Below are 21922 nucleotides of genomic sequence, written 5' to 3'. Positions count from 1 at the left end.
GTAAAACTTCGACTGTGCCAAGTTTTTTAGTCCTTTATATTTGCTGGTCACCCTGTGTTCCTGGTCTCATTCTGCCTCTAATGATTATTTCTGCCCATTAGAAAGCAGCCATGGGGCTGGAAGACACAGGTGAGACCCCAGGGCTGGGCTTGCTTTGTAGCCTGGAGGCTGGAAGGCTAGCAGGCAGGTGGTGCCTTGGCTGGTTGTTGGGGCTTCAAACATGGATATGTGAACATCAAGTGTGTCACCCAGGGTGAAAAAACATACCTAGATGTCCCTTGGGACTTTGTCGGTGCAAACAACACCATTTCCTATCACAACCTGCTGTTCAACTGTGGCAGTCATTGCCACAGGAGACTGTGGTTGCCAAAAGCTTAAATGGTGCAAAAAACAATTAGGTGAGTTCATGGAAGAATGATACAGCAAGGGCTATTACACACCCAGAGACTGCCTCCAGCTCAGAAAGTTGCTAAGCCCAGCTCGCTGGAGACTGTCAGAGCACCCCAGGCAATTATCATTGTGTGCCTATCCTGTTCTTAACCTTCTTCTGTGGACATCCACAACTCATTGGTATCAGTGACAAGACACTGGGTTAGAGGGACTTCTGCTCTGAGACAACCTGGCCATTCACGTGAGACAGGAGGTGACTTGTTTTCATTTCTGTTTCAGGCAGCGCTAAAAGATGTTAAGTTTGTATGATCTCATTGTTAAGTGATGTGTGCTCTCGGTGTCTCCGAGAGCTGTTTCTGTTACAAAGAGCCTCAGATCACCTTGAGGAGACATTCCCCAGGAGGGTGGCTGTCATTTGTGCATCCTGCTGAAGAACATGTGCTGGGGTTTGCATTGTTCAGGTTAGTAAGGAAGAGGGGGGAAAAAAAAAAAAGATTTTTTAAAAAAAGCAGAGGGTGATTTGACAATTTCAGTGTCAGCAGGAGCTGATCCCAGCAGTTCAACGTAATCACTGAAAGCAGAGAAAATCCAGGAGATTTCACTGGAACTGAGCAAGAGCTTGACAGCTGGCAAATGCTAATGTAAGTAGGCAACTGGGAGTGTTGGGTGGAGGAGGGTGGTGTCATTCAGCATCGCTTAGGGAAGTGCCGTTTACATCTGAGAAGAGCCAAGAGAAAACTTGCCCCTCTTTGCTGAGCCTGCCTCCTCTAACACAAGTTTCCACCTGCTCGCTCCTGGGGTGCCAGGTGGATTTCTGTGCTTGCAGAGTCATCTAACACAGCAGGGGTGCAGCTGGCACAGGGAGACCTGCCTCCTCTGCTGTCTGGGCTGTTGGCAAAGAAGGGCTTACTGGGCTTTTTGTGGAACCACTAGATCCTGCCCCAGGAATGGGGTGGAGAAGCAGTGGCTGCAGGGGTTAGCACAGGGTAGAATTGCATGTCCAGCCCTTCTCTCCCTCTCCTCCCTGTCTCCCCCAGCATATTTCTTCTCATGTGGATCTCTGCTCAGATAGCCTCTCTTTCTTTTGGAGAACTAAAGGTAAGGGTAGCGGTAATGGTGGTGTGAGGCTGCTGTGCTTTTTCTGCTGGCAAAGTTTTGGTGTTTCTTGCAAGCTGCTGGGGGCTGTGGAGCCCTGCGTTCTCTGGGAGCTCAGCATCCAGCTCTATTTCTTTTTTTGTGCCTCCATGGTCTGGAGGTGGGACTTTGTCAACGAGGAAAGCTTTTTTGGATAGAAGCAAACATGGCCATTCTTGTATTGGAGTTGAACTTCACACACAAATGCCAAAACCAAAGCAATATTCTCCTAACAGTGACTTGGTGCAGTGCTGCTGGCAAGACCTACCCCAGTTTGGTCCCTGTTTGCATCAGGGCAGCATGCACGGTATTTAGGCTGTCAGTACACCAGCAGTGCCGCCCTTTGCTCTTAGCAACATTTCTCTGGCTATTGTTCCTCTTTGTACAATTAACTATTTAGCATTTGACAGCTCAGAAAAGCTTGACTGTGCTCCAGAGATGGCCTACGAGCCACCCACAACCTAATGGTCCGAAATTGCTTCCTGGCCTCTATTTCCAACAGCCTTGTCCAATGTGTGAAATAACAAGCTGAAGTTATGAGACCACGTGTTAGAATACATCAAAATTGATTACTTCTGCACCCAAATAATAACTTTGTTGTCTCAGGATAAGCTTTTTGGGCCTTGATATTTTCCCTCATATCACCTGATCATATTAAATATCTGTGGTGGACACTTTGCTTTTGTAAATGAAAAAAAAAATCAGCAGGTGATGTTTTAAGGCTGTAACTGCGAAGCATAGTATTCTCCAATTTCCTGAATGGCATTGTGCTATTTGATGTTTCAGAGGTATTGTTTCCTATCATAGACCATATGTAGCATGGGATACACTCCAGTAATTCTTCATAGAGGCTGAATACTGAACAGTTACATGTAACGTTAAAGAATCAGATTTACAGGATGTGTTCTGCTTTGTTGGCTACTGTTAATAACAAAGTTCTGTAGAAAGATAGAATTTGTTTTTCTGCAATCCAGACTGCTTTTGCATGGCTTATTTCTGTTTTCCTCTGAAATGTTTAGTCTTAAGGCTCTTGCTAATTACTTCTACTTGGACATTTCTGCAGGCATACCCACCTGACTGATGATAGGCTTCAGAAGCTTGTGGGTGTGTAAATTTGGATTAATTATACCATATATGTCTTGCCTTGGCTTGAAAATTGACTTGCCTAATTTGCCCAGCAGAAGCTGTCACTGTTAAATTCAGAAAGCTTATGAGGATAAACATCTTGGGATTCTGATGACCCTCCAAAACACTTCAGGCAGACTACAGCTAAAATCTGTTAGACATGAGGTCCTGTGCCTGGAGTTAGAGTTGATGGGCATTTGGAAATCTAGGCGCATGCAAAACCCAAACACTTTACAATTTAGTGTTATTGTAATTCACAAGGTGTGGAGGCATGATCTCCTGGCATTAACCACAGATTTTCACTTTGTTTCCAGAACCAGCAATAAGTGGTGCTGGCAGCAGGGAATAGAGGTGTGTGCAACCCTTGTCACCTCACCACATGAAAGCCTTGGTGGGTATAAGTTCATCAGCCAGTGTGGTGGCTTCTGGGGTCAGCACTTCTGGGGTCACCACTGATCTGGGGATCCTGATTCTGGCAGAGCCCTGAGGAAGCAAGTTACCACGTGGTGAAGGACCAGCTGCTTTGGTAAACTAAAAGGTAATATCAGTTCCCACAAGATGTCTCAGCTCTTGGGATATCAGTTTCTTTGGGATGGGGGGACCAGACTTGTGCTGAGCCCTCCAGCTCAGGCGTGCTGGGCAACGTTTATACCCTGGCCTAAGAGCACTGGTGTGCAGCCGCGAGGCTGGCAGGGGTCCTGCCTGTGGTCTGCCAAGGAAGAGCTTTATCAAAGGCTGGGCATTTCTAAGCATTATTTCGTACCTGGAGTGTTGATATTTCTTTAAGGAAAGCATTGTGATGCTGAATTTCCAGTGCTGAGTCTGCAACCTCTTAAATCTTGTATCTAAAAACTAAAGGGGGTGATAATCAGTGTTCCTGTGAGGAACACAGTCAAATGGAGTAACAGAAAGCCAACCAGCCAAACAAAACCATAAGGAGATGTGTTTTTAAAAGGAGAGAGGAAGCCATAGATGTTGAACACAGGCATTTGCCTGGGTCCAGAGCAGATATCCTGTGCTCCTTCCCTGGGTTGTGCTGGCAGCGTTGCAGCCTGCAGAGCCAGTTCCCTCCACGCTGGAAGTCACCCAGGTCTCACACATCACTGTAAAAAGTTTCATTTCAACATTTTTTTTTTTTTTCCCCCATGTGAGGAATAAGGAGAGCCGGAAGGAGAGAGGAAGTTTTGTCAGAAATTTCTGAATGAGCCCAAAGGTAAGGCTTTTTACATTTCAGTGAGAATGGGAGAATTATATACTGTCCTACAGAGCCAGACTCCTATATCCTGTCTAACTCACCTGTGTGGCTAATTTGTCTTTTTATATTGTTAACTTTAAGGTGCTTTACATCAAGGTTAACTCTACTGGTAATTTGACTTCATTGGCACCTAGAACAATGAACTGTGTAAGCTGCATTTTTATAGCTAGTATATGAAAGATTTTTTTTGTCCTTTTGCATGTGCTCCTGTTGGGCTTTGTCTTCATTAGCCTCCAAGCATGTCTCTGACAGGAGAAAGATCTGCTCCTGGTCATGAGCAAAGCCAGGGGATTTTCACACAGGCCATGCTATGAATTTGAGAGGAGGCTCTGCCATGGCTGAAATTTCTTGTTCAGACTTCAGTGCTGTCTGATTAATAAAATGTGTTAATTTACATCCAGTTGGAAATTAAATAGCGGCTCTGGTGGGAGGCACAAACAGCAGCAGTTCTTTTCAGAATATGTAAGAGAATGTCTGGGGACTTTATATAAGCTACAGGGGTTTGCAAATGTGATGAGCTGCTTGACGAGCCCTCATGGGTCACAAATGCAATCGTCTCATCTTCAAAATGATTAAACAATATATGGCAGGAGTTGTGCATAGGAGAGGTGGCACAGTCTGAACTCCAACACAAAGATGGAAACAACACAGACTACCTTATTAATTTTTCAAGCTCCTTAACATCTTATATGAAAATTAAGGTGTAAATAGGTTAATTACAGTGACTTAAGGATTTTTTGCAGCTATGCTTTCCGTAAGAATCTATATGGTTTGGCCAATGTAGAGTTGAAAACTTGAAAAGGTCTTGTTTTAGACAGGATCAGCATGGAACTTAAGGATAAATATTCCATGAGGGAACAGAATCTAAATACAGTTTTGAAAATAAGTTTGCAAAACTTAAATTAATAAATTTAACATGAAGTAATAAAACTCAGAAATTACGAGATGTGATGAATTGGAAGAGCAGTCTGTGGCAACCCAAGTGACCTCAGTGAGTAAGTGGTACATAGGAGGAAATGAACTTCCCAGGCAATGTGGGGCTCCTGCTCCTTCGTGGCAGTGAGGGCTCAGTGCAGGATGTCTTAGGGTAACTTTGCAGGAAGCTATTTGAAGTGTGATTTCTTTCCTGAAACTTGCTATACCAGGGATTAACAATTAGGAATGATTTTGTTATTAGAGTAATTCCGTATTTCATTTATTGTGTTTATTGCATAAGATGATAGCACACCAAGAAATGAACCTGGAGCAGCTGAGTGATTCAGCTAAGTGTTTGTTCCGATGCTGAAGCTGGTTAGTGATCAATTACAGTTCTGTCATTCAAGAAAAATCTAGTTTTCTTGAAAAGTCCAGGAGCATTAATTTCTGTGTGTCATTACAGTGGAAATCAATAAGCTCTGAGGTTGTTATTCTGGCTGGTTCTAGAAGTCTCTGTATTGGACAAAAGAAACTTGAAAGCTATGCTTCCTATGATATTTTACATTAATTTTAATCATATCATTCTCCCTTTTATGACATGCCTCTCTGGTGCTCATAAACCAAGAAATGAGTATCATCTACCTAACACTACAAGTTTACATGAGAATTAGTTGGAAGCAGAATTTGCCTGTTTCTTTTTGAGATTTAATACTTGATGGTTATGGCATCGTGAACCTTTTCCACAACTTCGTACATACATTCAATACGTTCCCTGCTCTGTGCATACTTCACACCTGTCAGAAATGCACATAAAAATCAAACATCAGTTATCTCAAGATCACACCCAATCACCCCACAACCACGCGAATGCAATTAAGATAAATGTTCATACACACACATACACAATAAGATTCCACCTAGCCCTGCCAACCTTCCAGCTTACAATTAGAGCGAGAGGTACATATCTGTCTATCGTATATGCATTTCTTATAAAATTGTTTCTTTTCCTTTAAAATTATTATTCATTTATTTTTTATTATTACTATTATCCCACCCTCCAAAAAAAAAAAAAAAAGTCTTTTAGGTATTTGGTCCTAACCAATTGTTTTTTTCATTGGTTTGGGAGTTTTCTGTCTTTGCATGTTTTTATCTGTTTCCTAGGGCTGTCTGTTCCTGAGCTCCCAAGCACATGTGTATCCATTGCCTGATGAAGATCCTGTTTTATTTAGGCTCCCTCATCAGCTCCACCTTTGACTCACTGAGTACATTTTAATTAACCACCTCATTGGCTGTAGGAGAAATATGCCTGCAAATCCAGGCTGACAATTTGCATGAGAAAAAATAAAGCGAACAAAAGCTTATTATTAGAATACAGAAAACACTGCAACTAAAATTTGGTTCACAGAAAAGAAACAGCAGTTCCACAGCTAATTGCCAAAGGAGCTACACATGCATGAAAAAAAAATCAATATTGTTGATGAATTCCCTTCTATTTTGCAGTTAAGGATATTTAATTTCTAATGGTTCTCAGTATTTGTGTGTATGAGCATCAAATAGCAGGAAGTGCAGGAACGCTGCCCAACATTTTCCTTATAAGGAAAACCACGACCCCAGTTTCCTACAGTCAGGGCCTTCTGTTTGAACTCTAGGAAAATTAACAGCGTTTAATAGAAAAATGGAATTAAGTACACTTTTGAATAGTAAAAATAAAAAAGTGCTTCCAATGACATCTATTTTCATAATAGTGTTTTGCTGAATGAACAGCTTGGACAAAAGCACTGGTAAATTGCCTGAAAAAAGACTGCCTGACACTCAAATCGCTACTAATGGTAGGCAGCTCCTTCACTTCTTATTATATTTCCTTCTTGGATTTAATCCCATCCTTCTCAGTCTGTTATGCAGAAGGACACTACTTTGCTTAAAGGGTTATCAATGTCACCAAGCACAGAAAAAGATCTGGGTACGTTTTTAACACTTTTGCAGTCGGGAGTCGCATGTACTATATTGAGATTCAGCAGAGCTTTTCTGAGGCTGGAAAGCTGTCAGAAAGCCTTTCCAAAGGCTGACATCTGGGAAAATCCCAGTGATAGGGACTCTGTGTAAGAGTCACTTGCTGCGCAACTGAAGAGCTAATTAACACAGATATTAATTTCTGAATTAGAAATGGACCCTAGTTGTGGAGAAGGGCTTCCCATAGTGGGGGCAAAGTGCTGCTGCTGCAGGGTTTGCCTGCAATGAGGCATCTAGAAGAGACAAAATGTCTCTTCCCAAGTGCTTTTCCAAAGTATGCACTGGTCCTGCTTGATCCCTAGTGAGGCAGCACCAGCTTTTCTGCTGCGTTATGGTGCTGAGTATCCCCAGAGAGAGGAATTGTCAGCTGCTGTTCCATCTCTAACCATGCAGGACATTTTCCATCTTAAGTCTTGTTTTTGTTCCTCTTCCAGTAGGATGATACTTGGAGAGTTGTGGCTAAATCTCTCTTAATCTTAACAGTATCTTCGGGCTCCACTGCCCTAATCTCGCCTGGTCTCCATCGGGTGTTTCTATGGCAATTCCCTGGGGAGTTTTCCTGTTATCTCAGTGAAGTTAACTGGAAACAAATAAATATGTTTGAGATGAAGTGGTGTTGGAGAAGACTGATGTGGTGGTCTGGAAAAAAAAAAAAAAAAAAAAGAATCACCTGGATGGCTGCATGGGGCCTGAAGCTACTGCGTTCAAAGGTTTTGCATAAACCGCATTTGTCCTCCATGGTGCCAGAGCAGTCCCAGGTAGAGTCAAATTTTGCTGTACTCTTAAAAACAAACAAACAAACAAACAAAAAAACCCACATTATTTAAAAACAAAGAGCCCAAACACACTAAGCCTGGAGGTTCCTAGCCAGGGAATGGGATTTTCACACACAGTTTGAGAAGATCAATAGTCCCTGTTCGAATCCAAATTATAATAAACCTGATGTCATGTCTCATTAGCTGGCACCTCTGCACAGTTTCATGCACTGTGGCAAGGGGGGGGGGGATGACAGTGTGGGTGACAGCCATTTGTCATCTTGTCCTTGGGAATGCTGGGGAAGCAACACTATTACCACCTGTCCAGGGGCACCAGACCCAGTGGTGGTGCTCAGCAGGGGCTGTGCTGGAAGGACAAAGCCTCGTCCCCCAGGCTGCCTACAGCCACCCAGCCTGCGTAAATGTCCCTTACCCCCGGTACTCCCTGCAGGGTGTGGAAGGATGGTGAGGGGTGTGCCTGGCTGAATGGCAGGGATGCTCTAAGGTTTAGGAAATCCTCCCTTATATGGAGCTTGAGGGCTGTCATGGTACAGTTTCTCCAAATGAATAATCCAGGTTATCCTAAATCAGAAGGTTTGAGTACAAACTCAAAGCCCCCTCCTTTCCCTCTCATTTCAAGCCTATGGATCAGACCTTTCCCACCTTAATGCACTTTTCCTTTGCATTTTAGATCACCATAGACCAAGTTATTGTTGGCTGGTGGCTGTTTGAAAGCTACCAGACCTTTCCTACTTGTTGAACATGCCTTTTTGAGACAGGAAAATTTCTCTGCTGGGGAGCTGTGACCTGCTGGTGCTGTCACCCTGGGGAATAGAAAACCTGCCTCCCCTGTGGCGTGATCTGCAGATGCCATCCGCCTCTTTCCCTTGCTTTCATTTTTGGATACCAGCCATGGGTTGCTTATCATCAGTCCTGATCCCTAAAACTGAGGTGCTGATTCTAATCTGCAGCTGCAGCTGGGTTTAAATCTTGATCTGCAATCGGTGAGTCTGAGCGCTGAGTGTGCAGAGACATTATTAGATTATTAAATCAATGACACTCAGGTTATTAGTCACACTCATCCGCATTACCTGACACTGTAATGATGTTCTATTTTTACTTCCATCCTGCTAATGTCCCAGAGGTACTGAAATTATGACCAGAAAATTAATTTCTATACATTTGAACAAGAAATAGAAGTATAGGGAATAATCCCATATTGACAGTATAAATCCTAACGGAATTGTTTAGAAAAGCAATGGGGAGAGGGAAAGGGCTGAGAATGGTGCCTCACATGCAGCCTCCTCTCTGTGCTGCAATGCCTGGCCCTTAAGGGTACGCTGGCTGCTAATAACTGGGCCAGGCTATTTTAGCTTGTAACTCATTTGGGGCAATTAGGACTCCTGAGCTGGCATTAATGATTTTGCTCGTTCAGCCAATACTTTTTTGCAGAATCCCTCTGTTGTCTCAATGGGCTTTCTTCAGAAGTGAAATCAAACCCAGTAAATAGAGAAAGGCCAGCATGTGGCAAGATGTTGTTTATATTTTCAAAAATTATTCAAGTGCAAGCGAATTATCATCTCAGCCCCCAGGTTGAGGTAAGAAGGGAGTCCTGATCTGATGGCACCTGAAGGCTGCATTTGGAGTTATTTCTGCTCTGTGTGACTAACCATCTGCAGACGGGGAGGAATCAGTCCGTCACTGCAGAAAAACACCACCAAAGCTGCTGAAAGTCCATCCCACCCCTGTCTAACACACCAGCACTGGCACCTTGCCCCTGCAGCTGGGGGGACACAAAAATTCAGCTTGAAGGGCCTGGCTCTCGCCTTTGAAATCCCTGGGCAGGAGCTGCAGGGGGGTATGAACATGGGGTGATGCTAGAGTGGGATGGGCGGAGAGTGCTGGAGTGGGGATGGAGACCTGAGTTCAGGGAGAGGGGCTGGAAAGGGTGAGCTCAGCAGCGTACCTGAAGCGGTCAGCCAGTGCAGCTCTCCAGTGCAGCACAGCTCTTCTGGGGGAAAATGGGGAGAAGCAGGGAAAGCTGTTTGCACCCTTCCCCATACCGCCCATGGCCCCCATTACTTGCAGTTTCCCTGAGTTTATTGATTACCAGGAGCAAATCTATGTATTGCTTGATACTAACTTGGTTTTAATGCAAGTCTTAATGATGCATTTATTTCATATTTGCAATTAATGTAGAAACAAGTGTTGGTATTCACTGTGCCAGAAAAGGAGCAGAGTGATTTTCTGAGGTCTTCGGCTGGGGAATTTCCACTTAAAAACAGAGAGATGTGTGAGCATAAGTGCGTGTACATTGTTTGTACCTGGTAAATGTATGTGGCAGGGTGTTCTCATGAGCAAAGCTCATAGTAGAACTGTAATGAGATGAGTTGTTTAGGTGTAATTAAAAGATGTGGTGAGAACTTGCATGGAAATCCTTTTCTCTAAGCTTTGGGATCCCTGCTAATAAGACATAAACATTTAGCAGCTCAGCTGGAGTACAGTGTGCTCTTTGGTTAAACATTAAAGGGGCATTGTCAAGTGGCTTTAATTAATTAGCTCGGCTTTAAATGAAATCAAATCAATTTGGAGCAGTTAGGCTCAAAATTAAAGTTGTTTTCACCTGGTGGGAAATGTCCTTCAAATTCTGAACATCTTACAGACAATGAGAATTAAAAATGCCTTTAAGAAATCTCATCCATGTATTTTCTTTTCCCTTTCCTATTTGTGCAGAGAATGGACAGTAGGCTGATGATCTAATGTTACTGTAATTGTCATAATGACAGTACATCGAAATTAAGCCTTTTAGTCTGTGTACATTGCAGCCAGCATTTACTTGACATCTTCTAGATGTGCAGCACCCAGACCCATGCCAAGCCTGGATAATGGAGTCTTGAACATACATTTTTCCTTTTTTATTACAACTTCTCAAGGGGCATTATTGCCCTTGTTGTCACCGTTCACACTAACAAGTAAATAGGAAAGTTGTGGAAATAGGTTAGTTTGCACATCATTAATGTAATTTCTGAGCACAAGGGGATGTAACTTATGTTCAACCCCAATTATCTCTGAGTTTTCTGCCCACTCTTGGCCATGGGACAGAAGCTTCAAGAGTTACAAAATTCTTGGAGGTATTGTGAAAGTCCACAGCTGGAGAGGGAAGGGAGACCAGCCTGAATGATTGCCTGTGCAAGATGGTGCAAGACAAGATCAGGGATGGAGGTGACGGGACAATTCTGTTCTCTGGTCGGTGGAGGAGAGGGTGTCTTCCCAGCCTCCATGCAGGGGCTGCTTTCTATTTTTCTTGCTCTTTTCGGAAAACAAATGCTATTCTTGATATTGACTTTTTAAAAGCAAAAGAATTGAACAAAATGAGAGTGTAGGCACTTCTTATTAGGCTGGCACAATACCATATATTACCTTAGATGCTTTGTGTTAGATTTAGGGGGGAAAAATCAACACAAACTCCCTGTGACACAATAGACCATAACTGCTGGAAGCCGTTATGGGCTATTATGCGAAGCCGTTACAGTCTATTGAGTAAATAATCTACAGATTAAAGCTTTCTAAGTACACAGTAACTTGATAGGTAACCAAAGAAGCCATTACGGTATGTCATGTCAATAAGAGGAGGATTAAAGTCCCTTATGTTTTGTACAGTGACAGGGTCTATCTGCTGTAAACCAGTGTTAAACAAAAGCAATTGCCTTTTTGAAACAAAACAAAAACACACACACACACAAACAAACACACACACACACAAAAAAAAAAAAAAAAAAAAAAAATGAAGTCCAGTTGTGTTCTGGGACTGGGGACTGGCGGGGATTCAGTGCAAGGCAGCTATTAATGCTTTAATGTTTTACAGCCAAGAATGATGGTGCAAACTGGTGGCTGCTCCTAATCTGCAGCACCCTGGGTTCACCCCCTCCTGTGCAGTTTGCAACCAGAGGTATCTGCTACAGAGAAAGGAGTTTGTGGGTGCACAGCCCAGTGCTTCCCCTTTCCCTGTGCCACTCAGGTTCCCCTGGGCATCTCTCCAGCACTGCCATCCCTGGGGCCATGCCTCCTGGCTGTGTCACGTCCAGCATCACACCTCCTTCCAGCATTTAATTACTCTGGATTCCCAGTCTCTCTGGTGTGTTTAATATGAGCTATGTAAATTTCTCCCAAGAATGATAGGATTTTGACAGTCTGATTTGCCTCACAGGCATACTCAAGCCAGCTCATTTTCTCTTCCCTGGAATTTCTGAGTGGTCGGGTGGCATTTGATTATCATTGGTTGGCATATCTGAGCTCTGGGGTTGAGCATAAAGATATTTTAAATTTAATAGGTTTAAGATGTCATTATTTCCATGCTGATGAATTTATACTTGTAACCAGAGAAACTTAGAGCATTTAATGAACTTATTTAGTTCATGGTGCAAGCTTTAAACCCAATCCTGAGTATAAAATTAAATCATGTTGGATAAAAACTAACACCCAGAAGCTAAAACTGAACTGGGTAAATGAATGAATTTCAAAAGACAGAATAAATACAGACATAAGGCACCTAGGGGACAGATTTACGAAGAGTTTTTGCACTGTTTTCAATGGAGCTTGTAATAGCATAAAAGTATTAAATCTGATTTACTAGAAAGGATTTGTACAGTATTTCATTACCTGCTTCCCAGAGCCAGCAGCCCCTTCCCCATCTCTCCCACCTTTAGCAGGAGCTCTGGACACAGCTGAACGTGTGGTGGAGAAAGCTCCGGCTTTGTTGAAAAGTAAACAAGAAACCAGAGAAGGAAGTAACGCAATCCAAGAGGATCAACAACATCGTTCTATGAAAATCAATTCTAATTCTAACCCAGTCAATACAGAGCAGCCCCGCTTCACCAGACGGGAGATGAATGTTGCATTCTTGCCCACGGGATTGTGCTGCCCGCCCTCCCCAGTGTGCTGTGGGTGTTGGTTTGCTGAAGCTGACACAACCACAAGGTAGCTTTGAAGTCTCCTTCCCAGCTCTGTTAGGCCTAGGCTTTTCTGAGTATCTCTAAAACCCTATAAACCTTCAGAAATCGTGCAAAGAAGGTAGCACCTTTTTTGGTAACAAGGGGGGAATGCAGTATTCCCCATAAAGAGCTGTCCACAGCACGAGCGGTCATGAGACACAGGCCAGGTTTGAAAATACCTTAAGACACCTTTTCTATTTGAAACAATTAGAAAGCCCAGGTGATGAGGAGCAACTCTTGATTTATACCTTAGGACCTCACTGAAGATGTAACCAGAAATGAGCTGTTCCTTAGCAGTGACTATTCTTATCAAATTCAGCATCCTTATGGAAGAACATCCTGGAAACGCTGTATTTCATATTAAAAGAATGTAAGAAGAAATTGGAAGAAATATTAAATTAAAAAACATATATTGCCTCAATGTTATCTGCAAACAGCTATTGCTCATTTGATGCTTACCAAAATCATGCAAATGCACCAGAAATCAGGCCAGCAGGATGACAGTGGATGATGTATATTAGAACTAGAGATCTATTTTATGTGTCCAAAGAGTTTCTAAAATAGTCACAAAGTGGACTTGACAGGACTAGGCTCTCACAAGACTGACCTTCTCCTGGACTGATAAAAGGTATGAGACAAGGACTAGGAATCAAGTCCTCGATCTATTTTTACAATGGATAGAAATTTCAGTAGAAATCTTGCATGTATCTGGGCTGAACACTGCCCAAAAAAGAAAGGAACCAGAAAAAGGGATGAGTGAGTGGTGAGGTGGCAAAGTTTGCAGGTGACACAGATTTGTGCAGGGTAGCCAGACCTACAGCAGTGGTTTGCAGAATGATTTACAGAAATAAGTGGCTGTATGATATAAACTGGCAGGTGAAATTCAGCACTGATAAGTGCAAATTAATGCCCCTGTTAAAACAGGTCTACCTACATATACAGAATGATGGGCTTTAAATTAGCACTTACCTTTGACAGAAAGATGTTCTGGCACCTTTGCAGCTGCTCCAAGTGTTGGCACCATTCTCATAGCCATGGGGAGAGTGAAGAAAGGCTCTGAGAACAAGAAGCATTGCTATGCCAGCGCTAAATCCCCACACCTCAAATCCTGCCTGCAGGTCTGATTGCCCCTTGCAGAAATACCATAGGAGAACAACAGAGGGTGTGGAGAAGGCAAAAGAGATTGTTAGACGTAAGGGCTGGCCTCTGCAGAAGAAAAAGCTAAATAAGTTTAGGGCTTTTACCTGCAAAGGACAAGACTGAAGGGGAAAAAGGTAGAGGTCTGGGCCATCATGAGTGATGTGAAGGTGAATAGGGACAAGTTATGCTTGTAATGTAAGAGGAAAAGCACTAAACTCCTAATTTGGGAAGAATAGGGTTTGTTTGATTTATTTATTTTAAAGCACAACGTTCAGCAGTATTGCTGAATGATCAGCCGCCAATAGAGCAGGTCAACAATTTTCCAGCAGAATAGTTTTCTGAGCCCCTTTCTGTTGGAAAATGTTGATTCAATGGTATCAAGATGCTCTGTGGGAACACGTCAATGCCATCAAAGCCATCAGCAGAAGCCAGACATCTGCCCAGCCTCCTTGCCTGCTGCCCAGCTGGCTGTCTCGCTGGGACAGCTGGGCTACCATGCTGCAGCCAGCAGCCTGTTTGATTTTTCTTTACTTTGTTGTTAGTCTATTTGTATTACATTTTCCCTTCATTTTAACCTTTATATTTTATATTCAATATACTTGCAGCTCTAGAAAATACTCCATTACCTATCACAATATCAAGTGTCAAATCAAAGTAACAGTAAGCCAATGAGTATAATTTATATTATAATTTAAATGAGTTTTTAAACCTGCATTTTAAGATATAAAAATAAACAAATGTAAAAAGTATGTGCAGTAAGAAGTAGGTACATTTTTATTTGCATATCATATCAACCATTAATATAAAGTTATATTTTATGTTGTATAAAGCTTGAGTCTGTGAAGACAAAATAAAAACTATACTTGAATCTCTTTCTAACTTATTGGGCTAAATGACAATGGCAGAATGCAATTTCAGAATTTCATTCGATGGGCAATTTCAGTGTTTTGATGTGTTTTGTTGCTTCATTTTGCAGATGTTTCCATAAAGAGCAGAAAAGTTGGATTGAATGTTCTCTCTGTTTAAATGAAAATAACTATTCTTAACCTGAACCAAGGCCAATGTATCGTGCAACATGGATGAGTCAGGTTTTAAAGGTAGGTGGAAAATCAACAGTATTGGGGGTAAAATGAGCAAGCAAACCACTTCTGTAGTTGATACAGCACTGGAAACAGCACCTAACTATGTTAAAAACTCATCTTTGTAATCTGATGTGGGAAGAAATCAGAAAAAATAGATAGCTTTGTGACCTGCTGGGATGATTTCCAGTGTTTTTGTTTTGCCTGCAACAACTAGCACCTAAAACAGAACAGAAACCTACAACTAGATGAATATTGCTCATGCTATGGATGAGGTTGTCACTGGCTGCAGGTGGTACCAGTTCCTGTGAGATAACCAGCCCTTGCTCGTCACTAGATAAGCAACCCTTTGCAATTCACAGCATGCCTATTTTGATTTGAAAGGTTTTAAAGTCGGGTCCATGCAGTCATGTGGATGATTTGCAGGGCTGATTTGAAGGTTGTTTTCCTAGCAAGCTGGTGGTGCAGGAGCAAATTAGCGCAATTCCCGGTGCATGATGAGCTGCGGGAGGGTCTCTACAGGGCATCACTTTGCCATCATGGCCACCTCAGACAAAAAGAAAAGTTCAAGTGAAAGAAAAATATTTTCTTCAGCAGTTTCTGCAATCCCTCTGATGCCTGGAGTGGTGCAGGATGAGTCCAGCACATAACATCTATGAGGCTCCTCTGTGCTCTCAGGGTGTTCATGTGGAGCCAGTGAAGGAGTTGGAGTTGCAAGTCATGCATGGTAAGTCACAAAGGAATCACTCCCCAACATCACCCCTAAATCTAAAGGGTTTACTGCCATCACTTCTCTCTTTCTGGGGTGATTATTTTCAATAATTTTGAAAACTCGGCTGAGATAACTTCAGCACAGGGAACTGCTGCACCACAGGCCACCATTAGCAATTAAAATTAGGTAAACAATTAGCCTGTGAACTTGGCACTCAAATCACTGCTGCCTCAACAGCCTCCACAGGAGCCACCTGAAGCCGCTGTAGGGCTCAGCTGCCCACCATTCCTGGGGTCAGAGCAGTGCTGGCAGGCTGGGATGTAGTGGGGATGCCCAGAGGAGGTGCCAGCACCAGCAAGGGGACTCCAGGGTATATACTGTTATTTATTACACTTTCATTTTCTTTTTCTTCCTCACTTCTTCATCAGGGCACTGGAGGGAATAGGAACATGCTATCTAATTTCCTAATTTTCCTGTCAGCTTTCTGGCTTTCAAAATGATTGCAGCAGAAATCTATAAAATGAGGACGAGGGAAGCAAACTTAATACCATTGTAAATCTCCAAAATGGATGCAGAAACACAGTACTCAAATAGAAGTAAATAAAAGCAAGGAGAGATTCATTCTGGTTTTCTTCTCTGTAAACCTACTGGCAGCTTGGAATTATTCAGAAAACAACATTTAACTGAGAAAAAGGGAACCCTGTAAAATAGTAAAGATTATACCGTAAAGCTAAGCACCCTCCATAAATCATAGCTGGGAACATTGCTAAGTTATAGGAACCTGCAGATGGCTGTCATTAAAGGGAAAGAGCCTCTCCCAGCTTGGCGGGCCACACCGTACCATGCTGTATGGCTGCAAATCGAACTGCTTTCATGGGGGAGCCACAAAAGTGGTTTTAAAATAGGAATTTCAAACAGAAGCTGCATGAGCTGTTCAGCAGGACTCAGGCTTATCATGAAACCACAGTGGTAATTTCAGGCCTGATTTACAGGAGAGCCTAATAAGCCTCTCCCATTTAAAATAATACGGCAGTAGTTTATTGTAGTGTTGTCTGAAGCTGGAAGAGCAGTAGTGGGGCTGGGTGCTCTGGTAGCAAGCGTGTGCCTAGCATTGTCCCCATTTCAAACAGGGACAAAGGGGGGAGGGCTGCTGAATGGGGTGTGGGAGAGGTCAGGGCAGACCAGCAAGCTCCTTCTCTACTCTACTTTCCTGTGTGTTCACCTCCCGTATCACTGCTTTATCCTTTGGGATGAACGCATCTGGGGCTTCGACTCAAGAAACAGCAGGGGAGATGCTCAAAACAAGCCTGTGAAGCTGAAAATAGCACACCTCAGTTGCTGCTGCTTTCAGGATGTCACCAGGTGAGCTCCTCTTGGATTATATGTTAAGCCACACCATGATGTAGCACCATGACACATATAGCCCCCCATGGTATGGTGCCCTCTATTAAGCTGAGCATTGAAGGTATGTGGGGATGTCCATGCCAGCACTTGCAGTGTGTGGAGCACTGGGGTTGTCGCGTTAAAGGGGTGTAGCTGATTAACCGTTACGGGCCCGGTTGGATTCAGAGTACTGAATCAGTCGGACATTCACCAAAACTGGGGTCCATTCGGACATTCACCAAAAACATAATAACTGCCTGGGGGTCCGCTCAGACATTCACCAAAAACGTATTAACCACCTGGGGGTCCGTTCAGACATTCACCAACAATGCATCAACCGTCTGGGGGTCTGGTTAGATTCAGAACACTGAACTATCACGGATAACCACCCTCACCCTAGTTGCATTAATGAGAGCTATCACAATGCAATCAAGTATGGTTTATTACAGCAACAGATAATCAGGTTCTTTTGGATTGCCGGTGATAGTGACTATCTGCAAAAGCAAGCTAGTATGCATGAAATACACAGGTGTTATAGGTGTTACAGATGTTATACAGGTGTTATAGGTGTTGTAGATGTTACAGATGTTATAGATGTTATAGGTGTTATAGGTGTTACAGGTGCACAGCCTAGAAATAAACGCGTTAAAAGGATCAAAGACTCTATAGAGATTTATAAGCAAATATTCAGATCTCACCCAAAGGCGTCCCAATTGGGGGGGGGAAGAGAGGCTCAGCCCGTCGACTGATCCCAGGAGTCAGGAGGTCCTAAGGATGTTGTATGTCCTCGGGATGGTATCTTCCCTAACATCCCCTCTCTCTTGGGCCAATTTATATTATTTTCTATCTTTTAGGTGGAGCTTGAGTGGCTCTAGTCAAGCATATCTTAGTTATGATTGGTGTAAAGTTTTCCCGTCTCCGTTTAAAGTAATAGACTCCGAGAAATTCAGAGCGCATGCTCAGTGAGGGGTGGTCGCACCTTGGAGGCGGGTAGCTTTTGGGATGGAGGTGTGTTTTGGTATTATAATGATATTATAATGAGCAAAAAGTACACTAGGGTACAGCATTTGTCAAAACATGACAGGTCTTTGGCTTAGGGTGGCAAAAAGTGCAGCTTTGTGCACAAGAACAATCGAGGCCCCACCTGATTACAGAGCCTAGCCGTGGTGTCTCCACTCCACTCTACGCTCCGTGGTGTTCCTTAGAGCTAGCACACCAAGTTTCCCCAGCGCGATAGCATCTAAGGTTGGGAGCCTAGGGAATGCTCAGATAATGCAGTTATGCCCTACCCTGAAAGCCTCTTCAATGCTGTACCTTTTCCTTAAAAGTGTGAATGTTAGTTTTATTTTCCTAGTTACTTCAGGCATTTACACCACAGGGGTGAGCCAGGGCTGCGGCAGGAAGATATGGATCACACCATGCACCCTTTTCCAAGAGCCTCTGTAGAGGTTTACCCCTACATATTGCCCTGAGATACAAGCTCTCCCTGGGGTGCCTCTGCACCAGGTGATTCAGATGGAGCTCTGGCAGTCACAGCACCCAAGGGTTGTAACCAGACCTCTGCAAACCCGCCTTTGTTCTCAGCTTGGAAACACTTTGCCCCACTCAGCCATGCCTGCCAAGTACATGGTTGTTCAAGGTCACTGTTTCTAATATTGTCAGGAACCTTTCCTGATATGAAATGGCACAGCAGCTGATTGCATCGACTTTATAAACATTTTTTGCAAACTCCCGCTACCCCACCCCAACCTTCCTATGCCTATTGCCCTGTTTTCGCATTTCCACAGTGCTTATACCTGCCAGTGCAGATTTGCCAGGCTCACTGCTCGCCAGGTCAGGGGATTTCCCAAGCACTGACCAGGTTCCTTCAACTGCTGTACTCTCAATGCTTTCTAAAAACATGGCCAGGAGGAACTGGATCTCATAGTATTTTTCTTCTCTGTCTTTGGGTGAACTCAACTGCTCACTGCACCTTCAACAACAATGTTTAGCTTCTTGTCACAACCCCCTTCTGTGCTTTGATAGAAAAGGGATCACCAGCAGATGCAATTTCTTTCAGTGCTGGAATTGTGTTTATTTTACTAGAATTGTACTCCATTTATCTGGTTGCAAAGGGACTAGGCAATTTATATTGGCAGTACTGAATGTACTGAGACTGGCAGTGGTCGGGCACTCACGGCTTGTTACCCAAGGAAAGTTCAGAGCATACTAATTTATCCCACCACGGAGCAGCAGTAGAAGAAATGTACAATTGATATCAATCAGTCTTACATTGGTAACACTGTAAACATTTTTTCAGATGGTAAAAGATCCAATAAATCTATTTTATTCTGTTTCATTGTAAGGTCCAGTTCCTCCTTTCCATCATACAAACAACTTCCAGGTAATGGAAGGGATATTGCATTCCCTATTCACAAATCACAGTTTGACCTATTATTTGTAATTTTCAGTGCTTGCCTTCTTGTGTGGTGTTCATAAAATGAGATTAGAGTGATTTACAATAGTGAAAGATGGAACAAGACTCAGAGGAGATGTGACTCCTTAGACATCATCCTGTGACTGTTGGAAGGAACCTGCATCACTCAGGAAGGTATGCTGTGATTTTCCAGGGCAGTCTGGGGGATTTAGACCTACCCTTGAGGTGTTTCAGTACCAAAGCATCTGTGTTCCACCTGAAAACATGACCTACCGTCCCTGATTTTATCTTTTGTGAAACAGCCAAGCAATTCAGAACAAAGGCTCCCCCTTCCTGACCATCTAAGTCTACTTTATGATATTGCTCTAAAAAGGTTATCTTGAAAATGTGTGAAATTTTAAAAAGAAAAAAACAAACAAAAAAAACCCACATGATACTTTTATTTGAATTAAATATGGAGGAATTATACTTTGGTTGTAATTTATAGTGCTTCAGAATTATCAGTATTAGTTATGGCTAGAGAGTCTGGCTCTTGTTGTGCTTGGGACTTAAAGAACTTGCTTCCCTGGTCTACAAACCAAAAATACATTCATCTGTTCTGTTAACAGGCATGAGTTAGGCTTCTCTGAGCAAATGAAAAAGAAATAGGAAGAACACCTGAGGGGTTATTTTATTGAGCAAAGAAATGAACTCCAGAAGAAGCTGTTTCACTGTTTGGATTCATTCATGGTACTGAGAACCGGTGAGTGGATTCCTGCGTGGACATTTGGAGGTTGGTAGTAACCTTTCTGTTTTAGTGTCTCTTGCTTCTTGGTTTTCCGTTCTTGAGCATCCACATATTTCTGTCAAACTGTTTACTGCATCCCCCTAAAAAAAAAAAAAAAAAAAAAAAGATAATTGCTTCTCTAGAAGCAGTGCTTGCCTTTGCTCTCTCTGAGCAGACAGGATCCGTAACAAATGACTCACGTGCAGTAATTACACTCTATTCCTTCCTATCCTGCATTGATTATTCAGATGTGGGAAGACTAGCTCTATCTTGAATAAAATAAAAAATCTGGAGACCCAAATATCGAAACACTGTTTTGTTGGTGGTGTGGATTTTTTCCCCTCCTTTGTTTTTCAGGTACTGTTTACAGCCATGGTATAGTGAAAAGATGAAACATTTATAAACAAAACCTCCTGTCAGACTGCTTGTAGTTTATGTTTGTTTAAAGGACAATTTTGTGTCACCTCTTTGTATTTTAATAGTCAAAATAAATTTTGCATAATAATTCAACTCCTCTCTGCTGCCTGTAATGACTTTCTGCATTTTTCTGATGGATGTTTGTATTTGTTTCCTATGATTTACATGACCTGACGTCTCATACAATGAGCTTCCCAGCGCAAATGCCATTTGTGATACTCTGTGCAGCACTAATCTATCATTAGATGACCTTACAAGAGCTGGGGTCATGGATTCAATCAGTAAAATGTTTCAGGGTGTAATTAATTAATCCCCCCCCCCAACTGTTCGCTTAAAACTTGATGAAAACGATGCTTTTTCGTAACATTTCTTCAATACATAGGGTTTGTTTGTATAATCAATCACGCTAAGTTGGGGAGTTCTTAGTATTCATGGCTTTGTCTTTCTTGGAACTTCCAAATGTTTATTTTCCAGCATAATTTAATGGTTTAATTAGCCAAACAACTAGCTACTGTACTTGTGAAAGTATATTCAGGTTGTGATTTAATAACTTGGGGACAGCTGTGTTTTTGCCTTTGCTGGGCTGGATTGTGTTATGTGGGCTGCGGAGCTGGTCCAGCTGCGAGTGGGACTTCCCAGCTGGCTGTGCCCCCATCAGCCTCGCATGATGCTGAGCCATGCTGGACTGTTGCAAAGATAACAGGTCTGCTTGTTCCCCACTGTAAATTTCTTATCAAACAAACGAAAATCCATAGTCTTCACCTTTAGCATCCTTTGCTTGTGGCTGTATAGTTTAAAAGATAATGCAAATGTCAGCAGCAAGGGCTGTGGATGAAGATTTTCAAGCTGTGGTTCAGACCACCCTCTGGAGGTCTATGGTTTATTACCAGCAGTAATTAATTTCCCCTTCCTAGAATTTACATCTTCAACAGAGAGAACCCTGGGACCTGCACACTGGAGAGCACTGACAACCACTGCACAGCACCTGGTACAGTTGTCCTAAAGGCTGTCTGTCCTGGCAGCCCAGCTTTCTGGAGAGCATCTCCAAAGTAAGGGCAGGAACTTCCTGGTACCCAAAAAACATCACAAACCTCAGCTCTCCCCTCCTGGCAAAAAGACTTATTTGACTCCTGATCTTACTGAAGCAAAATGTTTCACTTCTTGCAGAGTTCTCACCCTGGAGATGGGAAATGAGAAGGGAAAAAAAGGAAGAAAGAATTATAATTTTGCTGCTTTCTGGAACACTATTTCACGATATGTCAGCATGAGGTGTTGTCTGAAAGACTGTATTATATAGGTGAGCCACCTATGTCCCCAGTCCTGACATATGTTATAAAAGATGGGGCATTTTATCTCTCTGACTCTACGCTGTGTTGTGCACATTTTTTTTAGTAACAGAAGCAGGTGTATTTTTGTGTGCATTCAGCCATCTTT

At 42.7% G+C, this 21922-nt stretch overlaps 1 long non-coding RNA gene across 1 annotated transcript; it reads left to right on the top strand.

Moving 5' to 3' along the window:
- Nucleotides 1-489: 489 nt before the first annotated feature.
- LOC106016887 (uncharacterized) lies at nucleotides 490-20208 on the top strand. The gene is made up of 8 exons (XR_011811845.1): nucleotides 490-851; nucleotides 924-1031; nucleotides 2964-3040; nucleotides 3129-3187; nucleotides 3802-3862; nucleotides 14692-16868; nucleotides 19340-19479; nucleotides 19914-20208. It is a non-coding gene; the product is annotated as an uncharacterized lncRNA (long non-coding RNA).
- The last annotated feature ends 1714 nt before the right edge of the window (nucleotides 20209-21922 follow it).

This window comes from Anas platyrhynchos, chromosome 10, assembly GCF_047663525.1.
Source record: "Anas platyrhynchos isolate ZD024472 breed Pekin duck chromosome 10, IASCAAS_PekinDuck_T2T, whole genome shotgun sequence".
Lineage (NCBI taxonomy): Eukaryota > Metazoa > Chordata > Aves > Anseriformes > Anatidae > Anas > Anas platyrhynchos.
This window is presented reverse-complemented; position numbering and strand designations above follow the sequence as displayed.